The following is an 11756-nucleotide window of genomic DNA, read 5'->3' on the forward strand; positions in this document are numbered from 1 at the left end:
TTTCTCTACAACCCTGGTGATCTAGCTGGATCTATGTTTCTCAAACTTTAGTGTGGCTACAAATCACCTGGACCCTGAGAGCCTGCCTGGAGGGTCTAACAGGGAACCGTCTGTCACTGAAGGTCATCCTCTTTGATGGAGCACACAGCTTTGGAAGGGAAGCACACAGAATGTGGAGGGAGGGAGGGAGGGAGGGAGGGAGGGAGGGAGGGAGGGAGGGAGGAAGGGAGGTAGGGAGGGAGGCAACACCCACCAGTCAGATGGGCAGAGTCAGCCCTAGTGATCCACAGAGTGACAGACATGGAAGTCAGGTTGCCCCACCCCATCTACAAAGTCTCTGGGGCTCTTGTTAAAGGCATATTCTTTTATTTTCTTTAATGTGCCTTTAAAATTTAGATGGAAAAGAGTTCTGCCAATATTTCCCTCTAAGTATTTGATAGTTTCAGGTCTAACATCCATGGGCTGTTGAAGTCCTCTCCTATCACTGTGCTGCTGTTACTATATTGCTGTAACCCTTTCAGTAGATGTCTGATGTGTTTAGATGGCCTCTCCTTGTAAAGGCATATTCTTTTTTTTTTTTTTTTTTGCCTCCAAGGTTATTGCTGGGGTTAGGTGCCTACACTACAGATCCACTGCTTCTGAAGCTATTTTTTCCCTTTTGTTGCCTTTGTTGTTTATCATTGTTGTTGCTGCTGCTGCTGTCATTGTTGTTGGATAGGACAGAGAGAAATTGAGAGATGAGGGAAGACAGGGAGGAGGAAAAAGATAGGCACCTGCAGACCTGCTTCACAGTGACCACCCTGCAGGTGGAGAAGCCAGAGGCTCAAACTGAGATCCTTCGCGCCATGTATACTTAACCCACTGCGCTACCACCCGGCCAGTAAAGGCACATTCTAATCCAGCATGTCTACTACCAGCCTACTCCCAGATAAGACTCAGAAGGACTTCAGATAAGACCTGCTTAAGACAAGCAAGAGGCTGTTTCCATCCCCTGCCCCTTCATTTGTTTAAGTCTGTTCCCATAGGGCTTCTCCCCTCAGCTGAACATCAAGGAAATGGGTCTAGTCAAGGTCACCAAAAAATCCCACATTGCAAATTCCTACAGCTTATCTTTCTTCTTTCCCCTCCCCTCCCCTCTTAACAATGAGCATGTAGCAATTGTGATAAAATGTAGCCTGGGAAAAACTAAAAGGTCCTTCCTGACACTCCTCTCTCCACAATGCTTGTTACTGGCTCCTTAAGAAGCCAGGTCTTGGGGGCCGGACGATAGCGCAGTGGGTTAAGCACACATGGCGCAAAGCTCCAGGACCCCGGCTCCCCACCTGCAGGGGGGTCGCTTCACAAGCAGTGAAGCAGGTCTGCAGGTGTTTATCTCTCTCTCCTCCTCTGTCTTCCCTTCCTCTCTCAATTTCTCTCTGTACTATCCAACAACGACAGCAATAAAAACAATAACAACAACAACGATAAACAACAAGGGCAACAAAAAGGGAAAAAATAGCCTTTAAGAGCAACTGATTACTAGTGCAGGCACCCAGCCCCAGCAATAACCCTGGAGGTAAAAAAAAAAAAAAGCCAAGTCTTCCTCCTTGAGCAACTTCTCACTGTGGTCTCCTCAAAGCTCAGTCTTCTTCCCTCCTCCCCTCTCCGTTCTCTCAGAGAAGACACATCTACCCTGCAGCTCTGTATGCAACCTCACCCTTTTAAGACACAGCTCACATCACTCTCCCGACCTCAGACTCAGACTCTGCTGCCCAACTGACAACTCTCCCGCCTTGGGATTCTCTGACTTAATCCTCCAAACAGAACTTCAGATCCACCCTTTGTTAACTGCTCCTTCCCCACAATTCCTACTCCCATAACTAGTCAGATTCAAGTCATTACTAAAACCAAACCTGTCTGTCAACCATGGTTCCCCTGGCATCTCCCCTAACTCCTCCACTCATGAACAATCCTATTGATGCCACCTCCAAATGACATTTCATGTCATCCGCGTCTTCCACCTCTCCCACCACACACACCCTACCACAGCCACCAGCCCTGGACAGTCGCAGCTGCCTAGCAAGCTTCTCGTGGCTCCCTCGCCATGCTTCAATCTGTTCTCAACAGAGATCCTACTGTGAATTTTCTTAAAATGCAAACAGAATTATGCTTGCAGCTCTCCAGTGCTCGGAATGAGTAAAATCTGAACCTTTCATTCAGCATGGCCCACAGAAGCCCACGCAGCCCGTTCCCAAACCAGCTATACCTTCTCAGCTCCAAGAACACGCGAGCACCTTCCTACCTCAGGTCTCTCTCGCAAGCTCAACTCACTTCTCATGTTGCTTTCAGGAAGATCAGAAGGAGGAAGCCAACAAGGTCTGCAATATCTGAATATTCAGGCAGAGGAGACAACATAATGGTTCTGCAAAAGTCTTTCTTGCCTGAGGCTCTAAAGTCCCAGGTTCAATCCTCAGCACCACCATAAACCAGAGCTGAGCAGGGCTCTTGGGGGCAGGGGGCTCTAAAGCAGGAGGCAGTGGAGACTGACTGAAATGGGGCAGGGGACACCGTGTCCAGTGCCGGAGAAACATCACAGTTCCGTGGGGACCAACGTGTGCTGACCTCTCATGAGATGGCACCCTTGTGAGTCAGCATCTCGCCCATACAGTGGTCTGAAAAGAAGGAAAAAACTGAAAGCCTGTGTCTGACTGCAGCCGAAACAAAGGGGTGAGGTGAGGCTGGGTAGGAAAGGAAGGCCGGATCAGCAAACACAGTAGTTAAAGGATTTTTAGACTTTCTTCTAAGAACTCCAGAAAGTCACTTAAGTGTTTCAAGCAGATGGGAGAGACGATTAGACCAGGATGAAGAATCATTCTAGTCTGTGCGAAGAGGGAATAAAGCTAAAGCAGCTGTGAGAGACACAGCGGGCAGAGGCCATGGTGGCCTGAGGAGAGACAGTGGACACAGGAGAGATGGCTATTGGAGAGCTACCTGGGAGGTCTTAAAATGGCAAAGTTTAGTGAGTGAAAAGATACAGTTCGAAATGTGTAAAGGTTTCATACTGAGGGGTCAGGCGGTGACATGCTCACTTAATCGCACATGGTACTAAGCACAGGGACCAGCTCAAGAATTCAGGTTCGAGTCCCCAGCTCCCCACCTGCAGGGGGGTCACTTCACAAGTGGTGAAGCAGGTCTGTAGGTGTTTATCTTTCTCTCTTGCTCTCTGTCTCCCCTCCTCTCTCTGTCCTATCCAATAAAAATAGACACCAGGAGCAGTGGACCTATAGTGTTGGCACCAAGCTTCAGCTGGTGGGAATAGAATATAGAAGAATGGATAGGATAGGACAGGACAGGACAGGACAGGACAGGAGAGGATAGGATAGGATAGAGGATAGGATAGGATAGAGGATAGGATAGGATATAGGATAGGATAGGATATAGGATAGGATATAGGATAGGATATAGGATAGGATAGGATATAGGATAGGATATAGGATAGGATAGAATATAGGATAGGATAGGATATAGGATAGGATAGAATATAGGATAGGATAGGATAGGATAGGATATAGGATAGGATATAGGATAGGATAGGATATAGGATAGGATAGAAGTAATAAAGGTTCAGCATGTTAAAATGAGTAAAGGTAACCTCATGACTAAAATGCATGCCTAATAGCAGAATCAGTTACTCCACAATAACTGGCCAGGCACCAGTCCTTTCCTGTTTTTACTGGGGGTGGGGGGTAGAGGAGACCCTGGGAGAGGTAGGATGAAAAAAAAAAAAAGCAAATGCTAGCTCATAAATAGGGCAGTAGATGGGGAAAGAATCAAAAAACAGGGAGCAGAGGAAATACAAACTGTGCTGCCTTTTCCAAACGGTACACAGGTGATCCCACCTCCAACTGGGTTAGGGTGAACAAAAGTCGTCATCCTCAGAAGCCTTCTTTTTTTTTTCTTCAAGTTCCAATTTCACATGACTTATGAAATCTTGCGTTGCAAATATGCCTGATTCAAAGGATATCTGGTATATGAAAACATTAGCAGCATAGAAGTTGTAAAGATGGAAGGAAACCTTGGGATAGGTTCATCAAGCTTTGGGCTCAGGGTTCCTAAACTCTTCTCTCGGGCAGGGCAGTAGCGCAGCAGGTTAAGTGCATAGAGTGCAAAGCAAAAGAACAAGCACAAGGATCCCAGTTTGAGCCCTCGGCTCCCTACCTCAGGGGGGACGCTTCACAAGTGGTGAAGCAGGTCTGCAGGTGGTCTATCTTTCTCTCTTCCTCTCCACCTCCCCTCCCCTCTCAATTTCTCTCTGTCCTATCCAATGATATTTTCTTAAAAGATGGAAAAATGATGGCCAGAAGCAGTGGATTAGTAGTGCAGGCACCAAGCCCCAGTGATAACCCTGGAGGCAAAAAATAATAATAATAATAAACTCTTCTCTCCACCCACAGCTATTTCAGAAAGATTTCATCCAGGAGCTAAAAAGAATAAATCCAGATGGGTGATGTAAATGCATCAGGGCTTCAAAAGAGAAACAAAGACTGGCTGGGCAAATAAATACTGCCCAAAGATTTCTGAACATTGGAAATGGGGGTAGGGTAGGGTAGAGAGTGCTCCATGATTTTTCAGCTACTCTGCCAATGGGTTTTATTTTTAAGACTACCAGATGATTAGTGACTAATTTTAAGCTGTTCATCAGAGAGATCATTTTGGCAAGAACTTTTAACCAATGTTTTTTAGGGTTAAAAAAAAAAAAAAACTCAGCTATTGCATTTAGTTTAAGGACCAGTGAGATTTAAATTTCTAATTTCCAAAGCTATTGAATATTTGGCTAATTAATTCTAGCATATGACAATGAAGAAACCTAAGAAAGAACACGGAGTTTCAAATATTATATGAAAAGTTTCTTGAATAGTAAAAACTCCAGCTGCATGTTAATCTCCTATAGTACATTCATTAGTGAGTATCTGAAACTACAAGCTTCCTTGCTGATAGCAGCTCTAGACGTTAAAAAACAAATAGCACAATGGGTTAAGCGCACATAGTACAAAGTGCAGGGACTGGTGTAAGGATCCTGGTTTGAGCCTGCAACTCCCCACCTGCAGGGGGATCACTTCACAAGCAGTGAAGCAGGTCTGCAGGTGTCTATCTTTCTCTCCCCCCTCCATCTTCGCTTCCTCTCTCAATTTCTCTGTTCTATCCAACAGCAGCAGCAGCAATAACAACAATGATGACAATAACAAGGGCAACAACTGCAACAAAAATGGGGGGAAATGGCCTATAGTGCAGATACCGAGCCCCAGTGATAACCCTGGAGGCAAAAAAAAAAAAAAAAAAAAAAAACACTGTGGTACCAATCATACTCCCCACCTGCAGGGGAATCCTTTCACTAGCGGTGAAGCAGGTTTGCAGGTGTCTATCTTTCTCTCCCTCTCTGTCTCCCCCTCCTCTCTCCAATCTCTCTGCCCTATCTAACAATGACAACATCAATAACAACAATAATAACTACAACAACAATAAAAAACAACAAGGACAACAAAAGGGAAAATAAATAAATATTAAAAAAATAAAAAATAGGTTCCAACTTCTCCCCTCATGTAGTTAGTAGTAGCGGGTCCAAGCTTCATCTTGTGCAGGTAAAAGATGGTATGACATGCCCAAGACTGAATACCAAGACCCTACTTTCCATCTTGACCGTGTGTGCCTGCAAGCGGTCTCTCTCTCTCTCTCTCTCTCTCTCCCCCTCTGAGAACAGTTAGCTTCCAGGTTGTGGAGTCCTGCGGAGAGGGTCCCCTAGCATATGAGAGCCACCTTATTCTAAGGCAGCTTCTAGCCCCAGTCAAATCTTCAGATGAGCACAACCTCAGAAGAAGCCAGAGCTAGAAGCACCAAGTCAAACTGGTCCCAGACTACAGGGCTTCAGAAGTTAGGTAGGAGAATAAACTGTTAAGACTATTACATACAGTAAAGAGGTCACTCCAAAGTGTAATGTTAAACTTTGTCATTCAAGACCTGAGCAGAGAGTTCAGCCAGTAGAGCACACACTTTCCCACGCACAAGGGTCCAGGTACAGGCCCCTGCTCATTTGCAGCACAATGCAAAGAGAAAGCTTTGCAGATGCTAGAGCAGTGCTGTGTTTCCTTCCTCTCTCTCCCTCTCCCTCTCCCTTCTCTCCTTCTCTCCCCCCCATCTCCCTCACTCCTTACATCTCTCACTGTCTACCTGGAGGAAAGAAAAAAAAGAGTCCACCAGAAACAGAATGTTGGGACTATGTGTGAGCCTGATAGAGCTTAGAGAGAACTCCCCGCGTCCTTGGATGGAGGTCTGAGAAGATAACCTCTTGGTGAGTCTCTCTCAACCGAGGTGAGCAAAAGGGGGGAAACTCAGACTTAGTTCTTTCCTTCTTGACTCTCAGCCCCACAGAAACCCCAATACTTCTCCCCATTAACTGAAGGTCACATGGCCGCCTACTTTAAGATTCACTTATTCAAAGTCACCTTCTGATCACAGAAGAACACACTTTATCACACACTCCATCATACACCTCAGACCTCAGACAAGAGAAATTCCAAACCATATGGTTTTTTGATATCCATCTTCTCTCTGTCTCACCCTATGGGTTTAACCCCTATGCTTCTCTCAAATACCTTTGGATAATTAAGTTGCTTGTGTCATGGAGAATAACTGTCTTGTATCTCATCAATTCCTGTCATACCAGCCCCCTACCATAAGGGCAAGCCGACCGTTAAGAAACCTTAATTTCTGACATATTTCAATAATAATTCCCTTTGTTTTTTTATTTAACTCATGTCCACCTTGTTAATAAATGAGTTCTGGGCACACTGAAGGGCTCCCTGGTGTCTTTACTCTAGAAAGAACCAGTCCATTACCTTTCCCCTGGAGATCACCCCGCCAGAGACCCGACAACAGAAGAATCATGCAGGGAAAAAAATTGTCACTCAAGACATATGCTAGCCACACCATACCAAGCTATGATACTGCAAACTAGTGTACTGCTTCAAATTGTGCCATGTACTAAATCAAACTGCACCATTTGGGATATTTTAATTTGGATCGGATCTAATTTAGTGTCTGCTGTATTAAGTCCAATCCAGTGGACCTAAAGTCAACTACATATAAATTGTCTGCAAAGCACAGACAAAGTAACAATATATTCACAATTATCACAAAATTGCCTTTTTTGGACTTAGATTAAAAAAAAAAAACAGCAAAAACACCCAAAAGATTAATCTATAACAAAAGACATTCAGTAAAACTCTAAGCATTTACTTTTTTTTTTTTTTTTTTTTTTTGCCGCTTTGTGTCTGTCTACACACCTCCACCTTTCCCAATGGCCATTTTTTTCTAAAGATGGTGAGAGAGGGTGCCAGGTGGTAGCATGCCGAGTTAAGCACACATAGTACAAAGCACAAGGACCCACGCAAGAATCCAGGTCCGAGCCCCCAGCTCCCCACCTGCAGGGGGGTTGCTTCACAGCAGTGAATCAGGTCTGCGGGTGACTGACTGTCTTCTTTCCCTCTATCTTCCCCTCCCCTCTTAATTTCTCTCTGTCCTATCCAAAAAAAAATAAAAATGGCAACAGAAGCAGTGGATTCGTAGTGCCAGCACCAAGCCCCAGCAATAATCCTGGAGGCAATAAAAAAATAATTAATGTGGTGAGAGACAAAGAGGAGAGATATTTGAAGCACTGCTCCACTGCTCATGAAACTTCCCCCCTGCAGATAGGGTCGCTGCACAGGAAAACTTGTGCACTCTACCAAGTATATTACCACTCCCCAGTCTAAACATTTACTGTTTTCTAGAGTAGCATAAACTTGACTTTGAGATGTAACTAGCATTCTATAGTGTAACTAGCATTCTATAGCATTCTATAGATGTAACTAGCATTCAATAGAACTAGCATTCTACAGTGCAACCACACACACACACTTTCCCTTTTTAACATTCAACAGTTCACATCATCTTTATTTCCATTCTAGCCCATCCAAAAGCCTACTGGTGTCTATTCTTGGGAAAGTTGAAGGATATGCACACATATACATCCACGTTTGTACTCCTAGATACCACAAAGAACGAGGGAGCTCAAGGGCAGAGTTCGTCATCAATCTCCCAGAGCCATGAACCTGCGCTTCCTCCCCTGCTCACTGTCAGTCTACACTGTTCCCAAGCCTAGCTGTCAGAAAAGATCTCCAGTGAAGCTTCTACCCTCCACAAATTCACTGAGTGCCTAAGAATCAAGCGTCTAAGAACTACAAAGAGATATTGTGAGATTTAGTGGTATGGGCTCAATGCTCACAATCTCAATGCTCAGATGTAAAAATTCCCAAGGAATCTCCAGAACAAAAAAAAAAAAAAAAAAACTTGAAAAAATTAGGTAACAGAACTTTTCCATTTCTTCCACCTTCCACTTCAGATCCTATAAGGCTCTAGTTCTTGTTTTTTTTTTCCCCTCTAGGATTGTCATGGGGGCTCAGTGCTGACACTACAAATCCACCAATCCTGGCAGCCATTTTTTTTTCTTCTTTCATTCGATAGGACAGAGAAAAATTGAGAGAGGAGGGGGAGACGAAGAGAGAAGAATGGACACCTGCAGACCTACTTCATCGCTCATGAAGCATCCCCCCTGCAGGTGGGGAATCGGGAGTCTAATCCAAATCCTTGCACAGGCCCCGGCACACAGTACTATGTACGTTTAACCAGGTGTGCCAATGCCCAGCCCCTACTTCTACCTTTCAGAGCCTAGGTCGCCCCTTCTCAAATAGTATCTAGCAACTTAGACCTACGCTCTTTGCCACACAAAGTCCTGGGAAGATTCTGCACCTCGGGCATAAGGAAATGCTGCTGAGATCTCAGATAAGAGCACCACTATTTTCAATGGGAAGTGACGCTAACAGAAAAGGAAGGAAAGGCCAGATGTGTCTGAAAAACAAGTAGGAGCTGACACAACTAAAACCATACACACACACACACACACACACACACACACACACGTGTTTCTGGGAGAGACAGTCATCCTGCTAGAGCACAAAACATGTATGTCTGAGGCCCAGAAGTCACAGGTTCAGTCCTTGACACCATTTTATGGCAGAACTGAACAGTTTTCTGCTCTCTGTTCTCTCTCCCTCTCTCATAATAAATCTTTTCTTTTTTTAAGTATCCCTACACCTCCCACCACCCTATACTATATAAAGCATACTACCATCAAGTATGCCTTAGACAGAGGGGATCAAAGTCCCTGTGGTGGAATAAAATGATGGTTTGGTGGAAAGTGACATCCATCATGGGGAAATGTGGAAAGGTACGTTGTGGCAACAAAAATCCTGTAAACCAACATTTCTTCAGTAAAGTGATATCCGAATTGGGAGAGATTTCAGCTATTCCTAACTTCATCTAATCCTAACAAGGAGATTAATTATCATCATCACTTTTTTTTTTTAAACAACTGTGGACTGTAGTTCAAAGGTGAAAAAAAGGGCTCAAGACCACAACTGTTAGTAGTTGTAGAGCCCGCATCAGACCCACGTCTTCAAATCCTGTTCTCCTGTTCTTCCCCCAGTGTCCAATACCACCGTCCACAGCCACCCAGGATTGTAATCCCACACTCCAGGTGAAGGAGCGTAACAGCAAGGCTCCGCTAGCTCGGACAGGAGTCATAAGCTGTCCCCTGCTGATTCATATCTGCTATCCATTCCCAGAATTTCTCAGAAGAAACAAGGTTAGAAAATCCTAACAGGGGGCCGGGTGGTAGCGCAGTGGGTTAAGCTCACATGGCACGAAGCGCAAGGACGGGCGTGGGGATCCCAGCTCGAGCCCCTGGGAGTCCAGCAAGGGAGTCGCTTCACAGGCGGTGGAAGCAGGTCTGCAGGTGTCTGCCTTTCTCTCCCCCTCTGTCTTCCCTCCTCTCTCGATATCTCTCTGTCCTATCCAACAACAAAGACAGTAATAACAAGAGTAATAATAACTACAACAACGATAAACAACAAAGGCAACAAACGGAAAAAATAGCCTCCAGGAGCAATGGATTCATAGTGCAGGCACGGAGCACCAGCGATAACCCTGGAAACAAAAAGAAAAAAAGAAAATCGTAACAGCGCAGAAAGTTTACCGTCCCACGAAGGGACGGGAATCAAGTCAAAGAGAACTCAGTAAACAGCCAGCCCAGCCTCTTCCACTGGCGACCCGACACCACTCCACCCAACGCAGGACCGGGTCACCAAGCCCAGACCCACCTGACACCTGTCACCGCCTGGCAGCTTCGCCCCCGCCCCCCCCCCTTTCCCATCTGCACCTGGAAACCAGTAGAGACAAACAGAAAAGACCCTGCCGGAAACATCAGCAGCCCAGGCGCCGTCATCTCTGCCACCAGCAAGCAGTTCTGAACCACGGAGGCAGCCTGAAATACCTGCAGTGCCAAGCAAGGCACGGTGAGACAGACGTAAAGACAGACAGACGGAGCTGGGAGGCTGATGCCGGCCAACAGTCCAAGTGCACAGAGTCGCCTTCCTGCCAGAGCCACATCCAGAGGGAAGTCAGGGCGGGGGTCCTGGTGTGGGGGGGTGGGGGGGTGAGGACAGGCGATGGCAACGAAAGGACAATCTGCTCATTGGCAAGACAGGATCCAAACGCAGAGCAATCGCCCGGCCCAGACAAGTTCCCAACTTAGGTGCAAGTTTGGATTTTTTTTTTTTTTTAGATGCAAGTTTTTGCAACAAGCCAAGCTTTCCCTCCGGGGAGGAAGCCGGGTGCCCGGGGCCTCCAGCCCCCCAGAGGGAGGAAGTGGGAGCGGAGGCCATTGCGGGAACCGGGAAGGAGCGGCCCACTGGGAGCTGCTGGGACGCCGCCCCCACCTCCCGCACCCGAGGGAGCCCCGCCCGGCCTCCGACCCCTCACCTGGGGCTCCTCCCGCACCGCCTCGCTGCTCCGCCGCCCCTGAACCCGCCTGCCTTCGGTGCCACGGGTACTGCGGGACCCCAGCAGATGTGCCCGGGACCACCCCCCGAGCGCGCCCCCGCGTCGCCTAGGCAACCCCGCCTCTCAGGCGCGCGCCTACCCTTCCGCATTCTCCCGCCCCCTTGGAGGCCGTGCCCATCCAGCGGCCACTAGCCAATCCCAAACGGAGCGTTGAAGCCTCCGGGAAGTTGGGGAGGTGGGTCCTCCAATGAGAAGCCGCCTCAGAAGGGAGGGGTCGACAGCACCTACCCCGCCCACCTCCATTTCCTCCATTCCCAGCCCGGATAGGCTGCTCGTGACCGCTGCGCTGCTGCAGTGGAGTGTGTTGGGCTGGTCCCTGGCGGCTGGGCTGGATTTAGTCCAGAAGGGACCCAAGTATTGGAAAAGCAAAAGGGAAGGAACGAGCGAGGGTAAAGAAACCAAGAGAAGTATTCTCAACTGCTCTATTCCTACTTTTTGGCTCCTGTTCATTAATTATTCTGTCCTGACTCATATCATAACCGCCTTGAATAGTTCCACACTACTATGATTCATCCTGACCTCCCTGGGCAGACGACCTCATCAGTGTGTCCTGGAACCTAACTTTCCCACAGCCCTGCCCCACTAGAGAAAGATAGAAACAGGTTGGGATTATGGATCCACCTGCCAATGCCCATGTCCAGCAGAGAAGCAATTACAGAAGCCAGACCTCCCACCTTCTGCACCCCAAAAGGAATTTCGGTCCATACTCCCAGTGGGAGAAAAATGTTAGGGGAAGATGATAGAAGGCTCTGAGCTCCATCAGGACCCAGAGAGAGAAGAGG

The 11756-nt window shown here is 47.0% G+C and overlaps 1 protein-coding gene across 2 annotated transcripts in view; it reads right to left on the reverse strand.

Moving 5' to 3' along the window:
* Positions 1-11026, reverse strand: part of RALB (RAS like proto-oncogene B) — a 55780-nt gene extending 44754 nt beyond the window's left edge. The window contains exons 1-2 of one of the 2 annotated variants that reach the window (XM_060177980.1): positions 10894-11005; positions 10406-10546 (exon numbers count right to left, since the gene is read on the reverse strand). The gene's annotated coding sequence lies outside the window, so the exon portion shown is untranslated. Of the gene's footprint in view, positions 1-10405; positions 10547-10893 lie in introns of both variants that reach the window. The other variant, XM_007524766.3, reaches the window with a different exon arrangement.
* Between the last annotated feature and the right edge of the window lie 730 nt (positions 11027-11756).

This window comes from Erinaceus europaeus, chromosome 18 (genome assembly GCF_950295315.1).
Source record: "Erinaceus europaeus chromosome 18, mEriEur2.1, whole genome shotgun sequence".
Lineage (NCBI taxonomy): Eukaryota > Metazoa > Chordata > Mammalia > Eulipotyphla > Erinaceidae > Erinaceus > Erinaceus europaeus.